Source organism: Caretta caretta, chromosome 6 (assembly GCF_965140235.1).
Source record: "Caretta caretta isolate rCarCar2 chromosome 6, rCarCar1.hap1, whole genome shotgun sequence".
Taxonomy (NCBI): Eukaryota; Metazoa; Chordata; order Testudines; family Cheloniidae; genus Caretta; species Caretta caretta.
Genome location: NC_134211.1, coordinates 75,919,103 through 75,939,935, shown reverse-complemented (window position 1 = coordinate 75,939,935; position 20,833 = coordinate 75,919,103). Strand labels below are relative to the sequence as shown.

Here is a 20,833-nt window from a genome sequence, read left to right as displayed (position 1 = left end):
AAAAATTCGACTTCTATAAATTCGACTTAATTTCATAGTGTAGACATACCCTAAAAGTGCCCAAGATTTCTCTGTAAAAGTTCTTGAGGTGCCTAAGTTTCTGTCTCTGGGCATGTGCACTGCTGCTTTACTCTAGGCATCTGAACGTTTAGCTCCCACCTAAGCCTCGGTGTAATCCATGAACCAGTTGAAAAGAGGTGGAAGAGGTTAAGAGGCCTGTCTTACCCTTGGGGCCTGATCCAGTAGCTGGCCTCTGAGCATGCCTGCTGGATCAGGTTCCATTCAGAATCTGGCCAAGGAGAAAGAGATGATGGGGTTGGTGTGTCCACTTTATAACTTTTAGCCCACTGGTTACAGCTCTCTCCTGAGAGGTGGGAAACGCCCTGTTCAAATCCTTTCTCTCCATCAGGTGGGGAGGAATTGAACCTGAATCCGCCACATCCCAGGTGAGTGTTCTAACCACTATGTTAAAAGTGATAAGATGGGCACCACCACTTCCTCTTCCTCCCCCACCCTGCCACCCGCTTTTGTGTGGAATGAGACAGATGCATAATTCATTCTCACAAGAAACTACTGACTCCAGGAGGTATCCTTGGCTGTGGATCGCAAGCAGAGAAAGGCACTTCCTCTCATTGGCATCTCCCATTGGCTAGTTTAGGCGACACCCTGCCTAGCATTCTAGTTTTTGTGGATCTCATTCTCAGGAACCCATCTCTCCCATTCACTGTGTAGGGAGCCTCCGTGCCAAAGTCAGGGTTTGTGGATCACAGCGTTGTTCCAATCATTTTCTAGACACCTGAAAGTAAGGCACTGTGATGCTCAGCATCACAAAACCTAAGTCCCTTTGTGGAGCATAGTGTATCTAGGTTTCATCAGGTGACAAACCAACATCCAGAGATCACCTTTGGGAATAATGCTGGGAAGAAGCAGACAATATTGCTGTCCAGACTGATGCATTCACTGAATACCAGACTAGCTGCATTAAAAAAGTTGGTAGTTCCAGGAACCTCTTTCCATGAAGAAAATGCTTAGGTTGAAAATCAGCAATAGCGAGGAGCAGAATAAGAGGTAGATTTTTAACTGGAAAAAGAAAGCAGAAGAGAGCTCTCCAAAAATGGCCTGAGACTCAATCTGTTAACTGTACTATAGCTTTTATTTTATTTGCTTCCTTTAAGCAAGATGGTCAAGAAAAAGCAGGGAACAATGTCACTTTTTGACAGTGAGGTTCTATGGCCGGTGCTGTGAGGTTCTATTACCTGGGTTATGCAAGAGACCAGACTGGATGATCATCATAATGTTTCTTTCTGGCCAATAAATGGCTAATGCTACCTTTTAGTAAGATATAGAACTGAAAATGATTAGTTCTATTTTCTGTATGCCCGGACAAAGGCATGACAGGAAAAAAAATAACTGGGCAGGATTGTGACTGGTTAGGGAAGTACAAGACAATAAGATGACTCCTTACTTCTCTGAATGAGCTGTCTACATATTGCTAGTAACAGTGGGAGGGTATGTCTGTACTACCTGCCTGATTGGTGGGCCACGATCAATCCAGCAGGGGTCGATTTATCGCGTCTAGCCTAGACGCGTTAAATCGACCCCTGAGCGCTCTCCCGTCAACTCCTGTACTCCACCGCCGCGAGAGGCACAGGCGGAGTCAACGTGGGAGCAGCAGCAGTCAACTCACCGCGGTGAGTAGGTCTAAGTATGTCGACTTTGCATAACTTAGATCGATCCCTGCCCTCAGTGTAGACCAGGCCTAAGAATGGGGCTGCTTGATGAGGTTATTACTCCTCCCCCACCCCAGCCCTTAGAGGAAGGCAGACCGTGGGCATGTAGGAAAAGGGAGTGAGTGGAACTTTGGCAGGAGGCAGTAGATCTGGATTCTGTTCCCCCATCTGCAATTACCTCTCTGTGTGCTCTTGGACAAATCATTTAATTTCTCTGTGCCTCAGTTTCCATTTCAATATAATGAGCATAATTATACGGATCAGCAACATTTGTGAAGTGCTTTGAGATCCTTGGTTGAAACATGATTTAGGCCCTATAAGTGACAGCATGTGGCTACAACAGTTTGCCCGCACACTCTCAGTTGCAGAATTGGGGTCAGTAATAATAATAATAATAAATCTGAAAAGCCATTTTAAATCCCTTAAGTATAGTTTAAATTAGATTACTTTAAATTACATTTGGTGACAATAGTTATATATACATAATTACACACACACACACTCTAATAAAGAGATACAGATACTGCCCACTGGGCTGGTTTGTGCACCAAAGCCAACCTTAACCCTTTAGAAAATATTTACATCCAGATCTCAGTGTGAATTGTTTGCCAGCTAGTGAGTTTTATTCAGTTGTACAGCATGGAATAATACATCAAAAGCCAACTAAAAGCAATGTTTCATTTATTCTGCTTTAGTATGATGATAGATAAAACTCTAGTTTTGTCCTTAAAGAATCAAAAGTAACTAGTGGTAATCAAAGAAACATTAGTACTGACCTCTGTAAAGACTTACTGCCAAGACTCATACTATCAGCGACATCCAGAATCACCAGTTTTTGAAAGCAGTGGACTCAGAATGAAGTTGTCTTTTTTTGGCAACAGAGCAGTCTGCATTTAGCAGAGGCATATGTTTCAAGCTCAAATGACTTCACTTCAAATTAAAGGAAAAATGTTTTGAAGTATAGTCATTTGATAATCATTTGCTTTAAAATAAGCAACATATTTCTATTTAATGAGATTCATTTCTTTTACAAGTGAACCAACAGTGTGGCAAACAAAAAACAACCGGCTCTTACATACAATTCCAAAATAAATTACATCTAGTTTGTTGTTGTTGTGTTCTTTTTTCCTTTTTCAACTGCCTGTAGAACTCCCACAATTTTTTCATTGCTACAATGACAAATGCTATGAGAAAAGACCTGGTACACTGCCAAAAAACCTACTCTAGACTTCAGTATATGTTTCTGCTTTCAAGAGTCAATTGTTTTCCCTCTCTCCCAGGGGCCACTAGCTACCTTATTACCAGAAAGAATGACCCCTTGACAGCACAACTGAGATCTAGAAACTCAACAAAATTGTAACCCCTCCAGTGACATCAGAATTCTAATCAAGAGCAGAGGGTCTGAAAGACAAATGTATTTGTATTAAAGACCACCATGTCAGAGTGTGGCTTCTTTACTTGCAAAGGCACCTATTTTGATTTCCTTTTCTTTTGATTTTTTTTATTACCCTTTTTCTTGTAACCTTTTACTCCACCAGCGTTCTTAATGTAGAGAGGTTTTCACAGCATGGGAATTATCTATACCCGGTTTACACAATTGCTGCCTTTCTTCCACATGCAATCCATTTTGTGAAATGTGCAACTAGACATGGGAGGCCCTCTAGTTATTATTGACTTTTCTCTCTTACTCAGCTTACCCCATTGTCAGAGCAATTGTTCAGCTATTATTTGCCCCATAAGAAATCCAGGTATTAGACCTACAGCACTGAAACTACAGACAGATCAAGTATGGGTTTGGTATCTTAATGTACTCTTCTGAGGAAATATATCCTGGCCTTTCAGGGCAATGCACTGGAATGATCTAGTTAGCCTAGGAATCCTAATGCTGTCTGCCAGTATCTGTCAAGTACACTTGTGTTACCCAGGAGTACCCAAGTTATTTGGTGACATCTTTTAACACACCTAAGAGTACCGCTTCTAACATTGCTATGGATGGGATTGTCAAAAGCACCTACGTGACTTTGAAGCCCAAATTCCAGATCCTGAAATCATAGCTGCCCTGACTGTCCCTTGCACCCATACTGATTGCAAATTAATGGGACTTGTGCTTCTAAATCACTTAGGTGCTTTTGAAATTCCCACTTTGCATTAACTATGTCCCAGTGTCCGTCAAGCAGCAGATTTTAAGAGTAACCTTTTTTTGGATTCTGCTACAGGGAATAGGTGGCCCAATGTCAGAAGTGGGTAGAACATCCAACCCTATCAGGGAGCAGCAACAAGACACCCAGAATAGTCCTAAATCACTGAGGGATAGATTCTGCCTTCCTGACTCTTGCTGAGTAGTAGTTTGAAATCAGTGGGACTACTCATGAAATAAGGTGTTATTCAAGATGAGGAAAGGTAGCAGATTCTGGCCCTGAACCAGTTCAGTCCAGCTTGCTGAACCTAACACTGCTGATGATCATTTAGGGCCCCAGCCCTCCAAAGACAAGTATGTGGGCAGAACCCTGTGCCTGCACAGAAGCCCACTGACTTTCAGTGGAGCTCTGGTGGACACATTTCAGAGTAGCAGCCGTGTTAGTCTGTGTTCGCAAAAAGAAAAGGAGGACTGATCTGCCTGCCTGGTTCTGCAGGATCAGGAGAAATGAATCAGAGACAGTGCCCTCCTAGTAAGAAGGATGTGAGGACAACTGAAATATGAGGAAGAAGAAAAGAAAAGAAAAGAAAAGAAAAGAAAAGAAAAGAAAAGACTCAAGCACACCATTCAGAAATACTAGAAGGACAAGTCTTAAAGAGCTAACTGACTGATCTTATATTGTGATTCTTTTCTAATATATTTAGGTGTGCATGTATAGTAAGTGACAGATTGCCTGCCCTGGCTGCTAATATCCCCAGAGCAGGAACAATACAGGTAGTGACAATGCAAACTTTCCCATGCCCTTGCTCTAGCTCAGAGGGTGCACCAGCGGGGAGAGGATAAACAGCCATCTTCAGAACCACTAGCTTTGACTTCTCTGCTGAGGCTACCACTACCATTCCCAGTTGTGGTGGGATGCGGTGAGTGAGTGGACACCTTTACACTGTGAAGTGGACTGAGATCACCATCTCATTTCATAAGGGCTGCTAAAGTATTGTTTTAATAGGTTAGGCCACCACCTTGCAGTACGATCCATGTGAGCGGACCCTTGTGCCCGTGCAGAGCTGCACTGCTGTCAGCGGAGTTCTGCAAGCGTGCCAGGCTCTGCCTGTGTAGATCTGATTGCAGGATCAGGGCCATCAGCAGTGATCAAAAACCTGAAGGTTGGCAATATTGTCGCTCGTGGCTTTTCTGTCCATAGCTCTATTATCACCTTAAATACTAGGTTGCATAACTTTAATCTCTACCCAGAAAACCAAGATGCAAGTCACGCACGTTGTCTCCAACACATAAATATGATAGATTAAAATAATATAAGCTGGGAGAGACATACCTGATGGATGGAATAGTAGATTCTTCCACAATAAGCAGCACTGAGCTTCTCTTAAATAGAATGAAGGGAAATCTGAGGAAAATAATGAACAAAATAGTAGCTCCTTCTGCCAGACTCATCAAGTTAAATGGCTTCTGGTATTGTTCAAAGCCTGTATGCTATTGTGTTCTGTGGCAGAGGGTAAAGAGAGGAGGGGAGACTTCCACTGACATTTTGATGAGATAACAAACAAAAATAATATTTTGACAGAAGAGCTCATCCTATTTTTCTTTCAAAGCCATTCTTAAGCAGGAACAGAAGTCTCCTTCATATGAAGAATATTGAGGACATAAACAGAGCCCATCCAGTAGTATTTTAAGGAACTACTCCATTTGTAAACTAACACTGTCTGCTTGAAATGAACACAGAGCATGACTAAAGACCACAAGTGCTTGGCATCACTTGAGCTTAATTTTAAATACCATTGACAGACATTTTTGGACTATGTTCTGCAAAACTAGTGTCAAGTGTTGACATTGGCGTAAGCATACGACATGGCTCTATGCATTCACATGCTGATAGGTTGCACTAATGTGTGTGTAAACAATAAAAACAAAAGAGGTTAGTTTTCATATTAGTACTAAGTTTTATTTATGTCAATATCAGAATTTATTTACCCTCCTGACCAAATGTTTACCTCACTCTGCCTCATCAATATTAACCTCACAGATCAACAAATCTTCATATTGACAGAATAGAGAAGTCAATATCGCCTTATTACTATTTAATAAATATTTCATTGTCAGTAAGCCAGTGAGAACAAACATCTGTACAGTAGAATGGCATGCACTTTAATTTTGGGAGGTTAATACCGTATGGATGTTTGAAAGGAGAAATCTAACTTGTAATAAGTGCATACATCAATATCAGCATATAAAACTACAACACGGTGAAGGATGTTTAAATTGAACAAAACAGATTTTTTTAGTCCCACTTTTGATATACAAATGTTGGATGTGTTTTACTGAATCTTCTGACTATGATTGATAGGAGATGCATCAATTTCAAGGTTTGTGAATTTAAGTAAATTGTTGTCAGTGGTATCGTTTCTTCTTTTTTGTATTTTTTTTTTTCAAATTATCTCCTTCCAGAGAATAGTTTTACAAATTGAGACAAGATATACATAAAGCATCAATTTAGCTTGACTATCCACTTACAATTGTAAAAAAAAAAAAAAGTTGAGATAAGAATGTGAGTACATCAGGGTTGTTCAGAAAACTCCAGAGTATTTTTAAAAAACTGCTTATGTTTTTCAAAATAATCCTAGGTGTTTCTATTTTGAAAACACTTTGTCTGCCTTTTCATTCAAAGGACAAAGCTGTGTTGGTGTACACTGGAAAAAAAATATGGCTCACAAAGGAGCCTTCTTCAATATTTATCCTTTCATCTAGATTATAGAGTAATCATGTTATTAAAAAAAATGGGGTTAGCAAAAGAATTATATCAAACTATCTGAAACCTGAGAGTAGGTTTTTAATCTTTCCCTGGTTACTGGAGATAGCTTATTTAGACTGGAAGGCCTAAAGAATTTGTACTGACAGTGACAGGGATTGGACTTTACACAGCAAAATTTACTAAATGTCCCAAGTAGAACACCTTTGGTTAGGGATAAGTCTGGGTCTAATATAGGTGAATTCACTCTAACCACTTCTTATTTGGAGAGGTCTGTGTTCTGATTTTTCTGATTGCTCATATGATGTCATCTAAAGTTCATTACTTCAGTTTCAGTGTGTGTGTACTTAAATATACTTAAAACAAATGGTAAGACAAGTGTGTTTGTGCTTTTGCTTTTTAACATCAAATCTTACAACTGAATAAAGATAGTATCCTCATTTTACTGTCCTCTGAAAGAAGCATCATGGTATGGATTCTGTAAATCTAAGGCAATATACATGTTGCTGATTAAAAGCTGATGGTAATAGTTAATATATATGGTAACAGGGGGCAGTGTAGTTTTTTTCCTAATATTTGCTCTAAAAAATGAAAATTAGAAGGGAAAAAAACCCCAGATGTGACTGTATAAGCCTTGATTTGAAGAGCTTTTGTTATCTCCTAAATAATACATATAAAAATTTTCATATGAAATGCTATATTAAAACTCAGTTCTAGTGGGTATTTGTGTTTATGAATTGATTCCTTATCCATATTTTATAGAGAAATTGTGCTCTATTCTGGTACTGAGCATTATTTTCCAAACTCCTTGTTAGACACTGAATATCTCTCTACTGTGCCTCAAGGCTTAAATGAAATGAAAATTTAAGTGAAATTTAAAGAGACAACATTCAGAAACTTATTTTTTATAATGCTTCTGAAAGTTCGTAATTATTTTTGTCCTTAATAGTCCTGCCTTTGAAATAATTTGATGGCTACATTTCTAAATCCACTTGGAAAGATTTGGCAACCGCATAACCATTAATGGGAGTATATATCACAAAAATGATTTTACAAATAAATAATGGTTTACAGGATTTGGCTTAAATTGTCTGCTTTCATTTGATTTTTTTCTAAGCTAATTTGTGGCGAGGCAGGAAAATCAAATTGAACACAATTTGGAAATAAAACTATTTGATAATTGAGATAAGTAGCCTGAACTTGTCAGTCACCTGTGACCTTCTTCTAGTTACACTTCATTTAAACTTTCCCAATTCAGAGGGCCTAAGGATGAGTTTCAGAGCATAAACAGAGCAACTCTGGCTTGGCTCTGGGACTGCATTATCCCTCCAGTTTGTTTACTTTGTATTTAAAATTGAGAGAGCTGAGTAAACAAGTAAAGATGTTTGGAGAAGATGCTTAGTTGCTACTTCAAGTTTGCAGAGACCTTTGTGGGGGAAAATACAGGACCTAGAAAAAATAATAATGGATATGTAAACTACATGAGAGAAAAGGTAGCATGAGGAGCCAGGAGCTAGGATCTTATTTGGAATCTGATCCTCTTGGAAGAGCCCTGTTACTGGAAGTTTGCAGTTAGTTTGTGTTTGGACCTAATGTTTTGTTGCCTGTTCCAAACAGGTTATTCAGAATTCCTTGGCAGCTGAATCCTTCATGCTTTCGTGCTAATTATTGCTAAGCGTGATTGGCAATAACACCAATTGCATCTTCACCAGGAGACAGCTGAAAGGATTTTTATTCGGGTTAACAATCCCCATCGCCAACAAGACAGAAAAAGCACTTTGTGGTAGCCCTCTCGTGCATCCTTGCTCAGATCGGAGCGGAGGGAGAAGATGAACAAGCTGAGCGGGTTTGATGCCATCTCCCAACGTGTCCCGTAGGCTCGCTGAGGAAATGAGTTTAAAGCAGGGCTGTGTTTGCTTTGGCTAGCTGTGCCAGCTCCCTTCCCCACTCTGCTCTGCGGCGGGTGGCAAAGGGCTGATCAGAGGTGGGTAGCGATCGCCAATGGCTTTGGTGTGTGAGATTCCCCGGGGTGGCACAGGGCAGGGCAAGAGGGAGTTTGAATTGAATAACAACAAGTGTGACTTGACTTCTGCTTGGCTGCAGCCCTCTCGCCTTTAAGAGGGACTGGAGCAGACTCGCTTCTTAATAAACCTTCGGGTCGATGCGGCATTGCTCACCAGTGAATCTTCGTGGGTTTATTTATTTTAACTAACTCGGCCAAACGAATCGCGGCCCCTTGTTGGCTCTGGCTGCAGAGGCGGAGGAGACGCAGGAAGACAAGGGGGAGGAGGCGAGGAGAATTCGCCCAGAGCTCGCAAGGTTTCATGCCTGCAATGACTGCGTGCAGATGCGTTCACCCCACTCCAGCCTCCTCCCTGGCAAAGAGCCCCCAGCTCCTGATCACTCCGTCCCTCCCCAGACTCAGGCTTCCTTGCAAGGAGTGGCAGACTCTGGGCAGCAGCTAGGCAAACCTAACCTTTCGAGATCCCTTAGCCCCCCCCCCAGTCCGGTGCTGCAGGGAACCCATTCATCCCTCAGGGCGCCTGCACAACAGAAAAAGCGGGTGATAATCGTTTCAAACAGCGTGAGACTTCCAAAGTTTACAGTATTAGAAAGCCCCGGGGGTCAAACCTTCCTTCCAGGCAGGACAGAGCCGGAGTGAGTCTCTCACTGCCTTTTGCACTCGGCGCGGGAGCAGGGCTCGGGATGAGGGGAATTGTTTATTAGGAAATAATGGTCACTAGCCTTTACAGTGCCTGCGAATAGGGCTCACGATAAATCAAGCCTTGTTCTGATCGCTAAACTTGGGACGTCTCTTGCTGTTTACTCCAGTCTGCGTGCGCGAGCAAGGCACTGGGAGCTCCTGGGAGGGGGTCGAATAAATACACTTGCCTTTGTCTCCTGAGCAGATGTGTGTGTTAGCAGAAGTAGACCTACCCTTAACAATGAATGCAGCTCATGAGGGATTCTGATTCCTTGCAGACACAGAGAGGGAAAGGCTTGTGGGCTAGAGGAACTTCCGCGCTCCACAGTCCCCAAAGTTGCGAAATATTTTTAGTAACAGCTGTCACTTCGCAGCAGAGCTTTCTGCTACACCTGTCCCTTAGATCGCCTTTTAACCCTTGCCTCCCTCGCGTCTCCTTAGCCTGGCTTCTGTAGTTCCCATCTCCGCGGTTTACAACCCCCCTAGGCTATGAGGCCGCTCTTTAATACAGGCGGGATCAACCAAGAGGTGCTTCATAAGAACGGAGCCAGGATGCTGAGTGAGCTTTGCCTCCTCTATGCATTTTGGGGAGGCGGAGGGGGCAGAAGAAAGGTTCGGTGAGATAAGCTCGTCTCTCCTTCACTAGCTGAGGAGGCTGGCCGCTGACGTCACGTGTGGTTTGCCCAGGCTTTTGTTCAGTTAAAAAATAGTTTCGTGGGGCAGCTTACCTGAGCTGCGGGTCTGTTTGATTGCTCCGGAAAATATCGCTGCGACAACGCGCAAGCCATTTCTTCCTCGCGCAGAGCTGTATTCGCGCCACTCCCGAAATTCATTCCAGCACTGATCAAGAAGCCGCTTACTACTGTGTAAAATGAACGTTTTACTCCCTGGAAAACAAAACCTAAACTTTGTAACCTGGCTTCAGCAACAAAATCAACTATTTCTTACGACAGGTCCCTATCCTGCTCCAAATATTCCCATTCCCACAACATTCTTTAGTTTTGAACATATTTTCCCTCGCATCCCAGGTCATTCCTATGCTCATTCTTCTTGCAATTGCATATTAACCTAGTAAAATAATTGCATTCGAGCAGACTACTTTAACCAGACAGTTGACCATCTTCTCTGATTCCACGTGGTTATTAAAAATCGTTGGTACCCAAATAATAAAGGAACAGTTGTTTTAAGCGATCAGTTTGCAAATGTTCCATTATCTGTGTGTATGTGAGTGTGTATAATGTATATATTTCCGAGTTATTACTCTCTCTCTCTCTCTCTCTCTCTCTCTCTCTCTGTTTCCATACCTTAGAGCGAAATGGATAACTTGGAAATGTGTACCCAATTTGCCAATCTTTTCCGGATTTCTTATGTAACTGAGTTGTACATTATAATGTAAATAGTGGATCTCGAGATATGGAGACAATTATTTTAACACGCCAGCGCATAGTGTTCCACAACCTACTGCTTGTGCACATCTCAGTTGCACAGCAGATAGGACTACAGTTCTTCCACGCTGTCTCATAACTTTATCACCTTATTTCATGACAGTGTGTGTCAGAGACAGATATGATCGCACACACAGACAGAGGTCTATGTCTAACTGATCTAGCGGTACAGTGCGTATATAATTTTACAGTTTGCCTTCACAAAACTGTTTGTTAGTGCTAAATCCCTCCGCTCAGGACAGTATTCTCTTCATTTTATTGCTATTTCGTTCTCAGTGCATGTTCTTTGCAACCAAGGGGCTTCCCTTCTGGTCCCTATATTTTAATCCAGTAAAGGACTGATTAGCCCCAGTTCCACGCTATGGCTCTAAAAGGGCCAGGTCTGCGCTAGCTCGCAGAGTCACCTCTCACCTCTCTGCATCTCCGGGCTGAGGTCACTGCTGGGGCAATGCGGGGGAGCAGGCGGTGGAGCTGGCTGGCTGTGCTACAAGTACCTGGGCAGAGCTTAAGGCAGAAGTTTCCGTTCGAATGTTATTCATCCTTTTAACGTCAAGAGAAAAATATTGTCTCCATTTAAACAAAAAACAAATCAACCCACCTACCTCTCTCTTTATTACACTGATATCGAAATGGAGTCCTCGTAGGAACAACAGGAAAATTCAACTCGCCAAAGCATGGAGATGAGTTTAGTTTAGTTTAATTTGCATCCTCAGGTTTTAGTGTTTTCTCTCTCTCTCTCTCTCTCTGTCTGTCTTTGGGGAGGGGAGTCGATTGTTTCACATCGTATTGTTAAACGTTCCTGTGAACGGTTGCATTTTAAAGAAGGACTTTACAATCTGCATTTTGGTTGTATTCAGCTACGTGCACCGTTCGCCTCGAACCGTGCATTCACTTAAGGTGCAAAGGTACGCGGATAACATTTCAGGTTGAATGACTGGAACACAGCAGATTGCCCCGTTTATGCCAAATTCTGGAATTAATTGAACAAAAAGAATATTTTATTTTCCAGCTGTAAAAAAAAAAGGCAATATAAAGTGGAATCAGATTGTAACAGGAAGGACTACAATAAAACCATAGATCCCTCTTGAAAAGATTTCATTGGGAGCAGATTTTTCAGGTGTGTAGGATCATCATAAATAAATGTTATTAGAGACTTTATTGTTATTATAAAAGCATACAATACATTGAAAAAGACAGAAATAAAAAGGAACCTATTTTGTATAAGAAAATGAGCACTTGAAGGTGTCAGTAGTTTTTAAATAGCTCTGGTATTTATCAGTTGGTCGATGCGGAGGTAAGCAAATATTTAAGTATTCAGGAAAAGGAAAATTAATTTAGAAAAAGAGTTACCTTCCATTGACTGTATCATTGCATTTACAGAGCTGATGTGGAGCCATCGCTTTGTTTATTTTTCTAACGTCTGCCCAAATTCCAGCAATCCAAAGAGCAGTAACAGCCTTTTCCATGTGTTTATCATCGGGGTTGCAACAGGATTCGCCTCAATTGTTCTGCCTTTCTTGTGTTTTCCTTTCTTCCCTCTTCTGCATTTCCCAGATACATTTGCTTTGGTTGCAAAAATAAACAGCGGACTTTTTAACAGCAATTTGAGATGATAATGGCTAGTGATCCCATTCTTTCCATCATAATCTTCAAGTGGTTTAAGATTAACGATAGGAGGTGTTTTAGCAAGAAGTGTGGGGTCTCTTCTCCAAAGACCAGCGCTATGATAATTTACTTAAGATGTTGACAAGACTGTCAGTAAGGCTAATTTTTTATTAAGCTGCACCGAGGTAACTGTAGTAAGCATTTGATTTTTTTTTTTGTTTTGTTTTGTAAGTAAGGTACATTAATTTTATGAGTGTCTTCCCACAACCGTTATTTGGTCTCTGGCTGATGCATTTGCAATTGAAATGCTGCTCCTTGCCTTTGTTTCCAGAAAGGTGTTTTCTGCTGTTCAGTTATATATTCCTCTCCCCCACCTCCTCCTCCCTCTACACACACACACACACACACATTAAAAAAAAACGAAAATAAATTTGGGGAGCTACTGCCATGATCCAAACCCTTCAGCTCTTCTGCAGGGCATTGTTGTGCCTGTATTTCTGTGTAGACAGAGCCCTGAACCAAGTGAACTTGATGTTTCTTCTAAAATAGACAAAATAATCCTTTAAACTATAAATATTTAACTGTACCTCAGTTTACACAGTGGCCCTGGTGCCTCTTTAAACACAAGTGATTTACGATTTTATTGGAGCTTTAAAATGGTGTTCTGCTTTTGTTACATGTCACTGTTTTCCACCGGGGGCTGCCTGCTCCACTCCTGATTGAGTCCGCCCCACTGAACCGGCAGCTCCTCCAAAGGAGACGTTGAAAAAACCCAACATTAGAAGAAAACCGTCTGCTCTCACGCACGAAGTTATGGAGAATAATTTGCCAGGAAAGCAACTGCCCACTGTCTGAGCGCTTTTGAGCATAAAAGCTGCTTCTGCTGTTACCTGAGGATCCCCCTTTACCGCTGAATTCCCAGGTCGTTTTCTCCCAGAAGAAGATGGTGCTAATAATTTAGATATTAGTTCAAGGTGATCATTACGGCCCCTATAGAAAAAAATGACTAGGCTTTATTATTCTAACGCGTGTGTGTGCGCGCATGCAAGGATAAACAATGTGCGAAATAGCCATTGCGTAATAAGAAAACAACAACAACCCGAGCATGCCATAGCATCAGGTTCTTAGGACAGCTGATTTTGCTGTTTTTAAAGAGCAGAAATCGTAAGCTTACATATAAATGACTGGGAAAACGTGACACTTATTTGGTCATGTTTCACTGTCTTTTTAGCTTCCCACCGATTGCTTATGCACAATGCTGTATAGGTAGGTGTAGGCACACAGACGCAGGGTATGACTGTAGAGGGAGTGTATGTGTATAATTACATTTAATATCAAGAAGCTAGGTGGCAAGTTTTAGCAATTCCCTGAATGACAGCTCGACTACAGTAGTAACCACATGCTCACTGGCACAGGTATTATCTCGGTATTCTGTAACATCTTGGGTTTAACTTTTCTATAGCAGGGGGGACAAAATGTTACCTGCCCTTCTTCTCTCTGCGCCATCGTTAACCCAGGACGACAAGATCAATTTTTTGATGTTTGCATTTCTCCGCGAGTGCAGGAAAATCGACACAAACTAAATCGCAGCAGCTACACCGGTATATTTATCCTTGTTATCAACGTTTCCCCCTTTTTAGATCTGCAGTTTTTGTAGTTTTTTTTTTTAAATAGCAGTTTCCTAAACAGTTTATATTATAATCCCTTGAGGCCAAGAGGAAGGCGTGGGGGGAAACAGAGAGTGTCCTTTCATATATATATATACACACACATATATATTTAAACATTGAGCCCTGACAGGAAATCTCCCTGGTACTGGCAAGCTTTGCTTGAGAAGTCTGTGCTGCGGACCGGAGGCGCTCTGTTCAGTTGGCCAGCAGGGGGCGCTCTGATGTTGTGTCTGGGCTAAAGGAGCGCTAACCACAAGGCTTGTTTCATTGCGCTGGAACAAAAAACAAAAAAGGCAAAATAAGCTGCAGTTTCCAAACCCTAAACAGCTCCTCTCCTTGGGTTTCACTTCTTGTAACTCAGCCTTGTCTGACTTCACTGTCCTTAGGTACCCGCCAGGTATTTATCACACCCTTGCGTGAGGGTATTTACACCTTAGCCCGGCTCGCGGCAGTCTCTCGCCCTGCGCACTATACATTATGCAACTGCAACTTATTAAATACAACGATGAATTGTCAACATTTTTTTCGCCTGTTAGTTCCGCTGATCGGGGCAGGATTTATTTTCAGATCTCAGGTCCCGGAGCTATAGTGCGTGGTTTCTTTTCCTTAAATAAAATTGGTCAAATGTTGACAACCTTTAAGCCAATCTAACACTCAAGATTACTGATGGGAAACTAATGAGAAAATATCAGATCGTCCGGCCTGAGGGCTCCTAATTAAATCTTAGCTGATTGAAAAATAAAAGCGGGGTTTGAGGAGAGGAGGAGGAGGAGGAAGGAAGAAGCTCCAGGCTGAACTTTACCTCTAGTTTTACGTTATATCGCCCCCTCCCTCCCAATTCCTCCTGCTCCCCCCCCCCTTCACCCTCTCTTTTAAAAGCCTAACGTTATTTCTTTGGCTATTTTAAGCGATCCACTCAGGACTCTCACTCCTTGCCCGGTAAATATTAAGGCCTTTAAGCAACGTGATTTAACTAATTAGAAAATTTACATCATTAAGTCTCAGGGAGAGAAAAAAGGAGAAACAAATCTGTCAGTCATTTTAAAAGAGACAGGCCCTATTGAAGTGTGAAGAAATCGGCTCTAATTCAAAAAGGCAATCGGGCAGAAAAAGCCCTCAACATTAGCCTGCTACTTATTAATCAGAAAGGGCTCCCCTCCTCCTCCTTCCCTGTAAGGGTAAAGCAGCCGCACATCATTAGTTTCACCCAACGCCAAAGCTGCGTTCCATTCAGGTTTTGCCACTCGTCCTTGTCCCATAGTAATTGTGGGTGTTTATCCACTCGGGGCTCATAGATCTGAAAATGTTTCCGTGGTGGGGACCCGGATCCGCAGGAAAAGGCCAGCGGCATAGATTCCATCACCCTCCCCCCCTTCCTCTCAGACAAATCCAACTGTACAACAAAGTAAGATCCTAGTTTGAAACCTGGTTGGGTGAGAACTAGATAATGCCTTTGTTTTCTCCCTCACGCTGAATTTATAACCCAGACACTCGAGACCAAGTGGCAACCCCAGCTCCTTTTCGAGGAGTGAATGTTTGTAACGCCAGGAACTTGGCTCAATAAACAACGTAAAACGTCACTGAAACTCAGAGCCCCCATTATTAATTTAGGGTTCTTGATTAAGTGATTTGGGACACTGATTATCTGAGGAATGTATGTGATGGCCAGGGGAGTTGTTTGCTTCCGGTATATGGAGCACAATGTGGGGATTTCTACACAATAGCAACTTGGTAAATATTAGGAATGCAGTAGTTTTATTTGGAATATAGAAAGAGTTTCAATTTTCTCTCTAGCCATTCCCCTTGCAATTATTTAGCTAGCTCGACTATATTAGACATAAGAAATGCATACCACTCAGGCTCTTTTCTGATCTCGAACTGGCATGCACCGTAGCAAAGAAGTTTGCACTATTTCTTCTAGGAGCTAATTTAAGAAATGTTAAACACCTTTGGGGCAACTCTAGACAATAAAGGGCTATTTGTGAGCTCAGGGCCCCAGCCGCCTTCTCAAGTCAATGGTGGAGTTAACCCTGTGTAAATGAGATCGGAATCCGGCGCCTAAACTGGATTTTATCACAAGAAATTTGGCAATATTTGTTTTAAAAGGTCTGCAAAAGATACGCAAAATAGCCTCTTCCAGACTTGCATTTACTTTCAAATGTTAACTTTGAGGCGTGTTTACAAGTTGGTTTAAAAATGTAAGTTCATTACTAGTACATAATAATTAGCAGGCTCTGTGGTTAAAGATATATCACTGTATATAGTAAACACTGTATAGTAATTTAACATGCACATTACATATACACACAGAGTAGTGCAGTCTCCGACTAGGATATTGCACACACACACACACACACAGAGCAAATGCGTGTTCAGCTCGACACCATCAGTGTTGTGCGGGGGATGGGAAAGAGGACGCAAAACACGTGCTGCGAAGTGCAACAATGTTCTAGTTTTCATCCAAATAAACTAAGTAACCCTTTTGGTGCCCTTTGGGAATATTTTAAGCAAACAGGATGCTCTCACTTTCGCAGGACGATGTGAGACACAGGACAAGATGGAAAGGAGAGAGCATCATGAAGTGGTACTGTCCCTAACCGTTTTTTCCTTCCCATCAGTTTGCCTTCTTCTTATTTAAAATGATCGACTTTCTGATGCAGGCCCTTTGGAGAGAAGAAAAAAAAAAAAACCCAACCCCTCAACCTGTCTGCTGGCGGTGCTCGGAAGCTTAGCGGCTTCGTAATAAAATTTACGGCGCCTTTAACAACTCACAAGTAAAAACATTAAAATTCGCGTTAATTGAGAAAATATTGATATTTAACTCTCGAAAGAGCGAAATCGCAATGGAACTGCAAACTTTCAGCAGTATAACAGCGCCTGACGGGGACAACATTCGGTCTTTAGCAGAGCTACTTTGGGAAGTGATTAAAAACAAAGAAAACCTGACAACTGCAGTTTTGAAAGGAAAATGATTTGCACCCTCTTCCCTCCCCGTCGCTGCAAAAGCTCACGCTCCATTTTCAGAAGGCTCAGCACAAGTGTAAGGGGCAAGAACCTGGACCCCAGCAGAGAAGCAGCAGTTCATAGTCAAACTAATGATATACTTTGCCAGGGAAAGACTGATGCCAACAGATTTGAAGGGAACATTTTCACAGGCAAAATTGTAGCCTCCTTTTAAATGGAATAGATCTAATATTATTTCCCTACTTTCAGCTGTCTGTTTAAAAAAAAATCCATTGGTAAAGAGAAAGGAAGGGGGAAATCCCGCCCTGGCTTTCTATCTTATTTCTGTATCTGTTTTTGGTATTATAGAAGAGTAAAGAAGTTTTTGTTTGGTGGTTTTTCATTGATCAGTCACTCTGAGCTAATGTAATTATCCTCATCAATAGAAGGCTGCAGAGAGAATCATTATGTGGGTGACAGTGATAAATGATCACCCAAGAGCTGCCTTTTCTCTTGGGCACCCCCACATCTGACCCTCCCACATACACAAGGTAGCCATAGAAACACCTTGAGGTCCTCAAACACTGCTGCAAATGGGAACAGAGAGAGAAACCCGACTTCACACACTTTCCTCCCCCCTAAAACCTCCTTCTGAAAATGCCACTCGGCCTCGCTAACTCCCCGTACTTGGCCTATGTGCGGCCGCACGGACTAGCCCATTTCTCATATTCCGGTGGGTTTCTCTAGAGGAGTTAAATACAAGATACATACGGCGGCGGCACGGTGCGAATATGTCGCTGCTTCTCGAAGTAATTGCGTGTAATGCAAAACCCATTCGTTTGAGAGTCTTTCTTTTAAGTTGAGCAGCTACAACACAGAGTGGCTCGCATCCAGCAAATAATTCAGCCGGGGGGAGGGGAGGATATCTTTGGAAAGTGCCCAAACCCGAATTATTATTATTATTATTAATACTAATTATTAGTAGCAGCAATATTACTATAAGGTCTGTTCTGCGTTTCTTTCTAGCGCTTTCCCCATCCGCAGCCCGTTTTATTTCAGCCAAGTAACCACCGAGAGCAGTAATTGATTCATAATGATCCACAAATCGATGCGTTAGAAGGGGCGAGGGTGTTTATTCTACTCCTAAAGCTGCAAGTAAAGTAGCTTTGACACTGGGTGAGGATGGAGGGGCGGAGTTGTTTGGCGGTGCTGGGTCATCCATCATCACTGTCGCAGAGGGGCAAACTCCCTTCTGTCTCTTTCTCTCCACCAAAACGATTAATATTAAAATCGGCCTTGCCCAACAGTCTCTATTCTCAGCACAGCCCCCTGCCCCACCCCAAGGACAAAGATGCCGGGTTTCCCCAGCCCGATCGGAATTCCACCTCCACAGCAGCTTGCTCAGCTATACTGTGGAGCTGTGCGGTTTCCCCCTCTCCCCCGAAGGCGTGTTAAAAAAAAAAGTGTTTAAAAACAACATTTGCTATTGATTCCAACCAGGATCGTAATTGTGAAGAGTTGCGAGGCGGAGATATCACCGCAAAGTCGCGTGAAATCCTTCCCTTCCAAGCCAAACACACGCTTCCTGCAGAGAGCCGCCTGTAAACCACAGGATCTGGGGATTTGTCCTCTGGATCCACTGGATTGCCTCTCAAAATGAAAGGTGAAGTTAAGCAAATGTTTACGGGATCCTCCCACTTCTAAAGGCAATGCAGTGAGGGCCCTCATTCGTCCTGTCAAATGCTTGGGGTGCACGGCTGATCTGTAACTTGTACAGGAACACTCACTGGATCCTTTGAAAAAAACAGGTTCCATTTTGTGACAGCTGCTGGATTAATTTGCCACATTTCCCCCACCCGTGCAAATCAGCTCTGGGCCAGACATATATAAAGCATTTCCACTAACATTTCCTCCTTGTAAGTCAGGACAGGACTCTGCCGAAAGGCGGCACGGGCACAGACATCGTTTCCCACTTCTCCTTTTGCAGTGCACAGTCTGAAAAGCCCTAATTTGGGGTGACTGCAGCCCTCTCCCCAGAATCTCTTAGCGAAGTGGAAATTTACATGCCAAGTTTCCACACACATATATAGCAAAACAAGAGGTGTTTTTCTATTACCCTTCGTTTCTCAGAACATAAGCAATTTTATTCATACTACAGTATTTCCTTTCACACTATACCGCTGTCAAAACACTATTCCCGGTTGTTGTTTTTTTTTTACTTTTGACAGCTGAGCATTTCTTAAATACACCCAAATCGGAACCCTCCATACTAAATAGCAAACCTCAGATTGGAGCAATCTGTTTACATTGGATTCCAGCAACACAGCTCCCGCAGATTACAGCCCAGCGAGAAAATATACCAGTATTACAAATATTTAACTCATTACAAAAATAACAATCTACTAGGGAAAAGAACCAGCTCGTTGATCTTTATATATATATAGTCCTCCTCAAATCGGAGCGGGAAATGACAGCAAATCGGATACAATAAGTAGCTTTTGTGACGCAAAGACAACTCCTCTTTGATTCTTATTCTTGTTATTTCTCTCATCAAAATAATCAAAGACTTTGAAATCGGGAGGACAGGATGTGCATTTCATACAGGAATTAAGGATCGGGGCGTTTTTAATCAGGACAGAAAGAATGAAAGCCAAATGTGGAATCTCCCATCCTCTAAATTTCAGGGAATGCCTTAAAAGACGGCTACAAAGCAGGACCCGATTGCTAAATTAATCCTCCCGCCCATTCCACTTGCCTCCTTCCTTCCTTTGCCAGCAGCGTGGGTCCATTTACTCAGTTCAGAAATTAAATATTAACTGGGAAGCTAAGACTTTTTCAACATTCCAAAGATTAAAAGTTGTCAGTCAGTTTTTAATAATAAACCAGTAACAGTTGTTTCCTAGAAAGTAAAGATAATTAAGGTATTTTTATTCTCCAAAATAGCAATCAATAAGAAACTCAAATCTTTCCCCTTTTCTTGGGACCCGATTCTGTTACCACTGAAGTAATGAGAAAACTCCCTCACTGCAGAGGAGGAAGGTCCAATTTCTTGCTGTAATGGCTTAGAGTTAGAACATAGGATACTTTCCTTTCATTTAGTTATTTCAGAGCCCAAGAAGTCTGTATTATTTTGGTTAAAACAAATTCTCCTCCCCTCAGTGGCCCTAGATCATCTAATTGCATTTCAAAAGTTAAATTTACATTTTCCCAATTCATCCACCTGATCGTTTTTGCTTTTGTGACATAAAGTAATAAAACAGTTTCTAGGGCCCGATTCTGCACTCCTTATGGAAGCAAAGCTCCCATTAAAGTCAAAGATGGGTTTGATTGCTTAAAACTTCTCAATCCAGCCTTGTGTTACAAATATTCTTTAATTATTCCTGCTTTAAACACACTGTAGTTATAGGGTGTGTGTGTGTGTACATACAGCTATTCTAAAGCCATACCTTTCTCTCTCTCTCTCTCTCTGTATATATATATATATATATCTCAATACAGCTACAAAAAGTATAATCTGATGAGACTACATTTTGATTTTGTGACCTGGTGTCTGTTCAGTAGAAATGTACAAATTCAGATGTTGTCTCATCAGACTATGCTATGCCTGCTGTGGTGTCTGGTCTCTGATTTTAGCAGCCGTTCTTCAGACTCATTAGTAAGAAATCCATCTTAGACATTTTTGCTCAACAAATGCCATCTTTCCCAATCATGATTAAAAACTCAAAAGCCTAACAAAAAATCAAAAATGAAATATTTATTACCGCATTTTGTGACTTAACACCGTCTTTTTAAACATAACGTCACAGTCCTCATACAAGTATTTTAATGTAAATTT

The 20,833-nt window shown here is 41.8% G+C and overlaps 2 protein-coding genes and 1 long non-coding RNA gene across 6 annotated transcripts in view; 1 reads left to right on the top strand and 2 right to left on the bottom strand.

The window, feature by feature from the left end:
* Positions 1-14,501, bottom strand: part of LOC125639183 (uncharacterized) — a 76,692-nt gene extending 62,191 nt beyond the window's left edge. For 3 of the 4 annotated variants that reach the window (XR_007357403.2, XR_007357404.2, XR_007357401.2), the window contains exons 1-4: positions 12,131-13,267; positions 11,383-11,750; positions 10,064-10,222; positions 5,201-5,272 (exon numbers count right to left, since the gene is read on the bottom strand). This is a non-coding gene — a long non-coding RNA (uncharacterized LOC125639183). The other variant, XR_007357402.2, reaches the window with a different exon arrangement.
* CDIN1 (CDAN1 interacting nuclease 1) overlaps positions 1-20,833 on the top strand; it is a 245,111-nt gene that overhangs the window by 219,151 nt on the left and 5,127 nt on the right. The gene's annotated exons all lie outside the window — the stretch shown is intronic.
* Positions 20,733-20,833, bottom strand: part of MEIS2 (Meis homeobox 2) — a 184,068-nt gene continuing 183,967 nt past the window's right edge. The window contains exon 12 of the mRNA XM_048855810.2: positions 20,733-20,833. This exon is cut by the window's right edge and continues 1,338 nt beyond it. The gene's annotated coding sequence lies outside the window, so the exon portion shown is untranslated.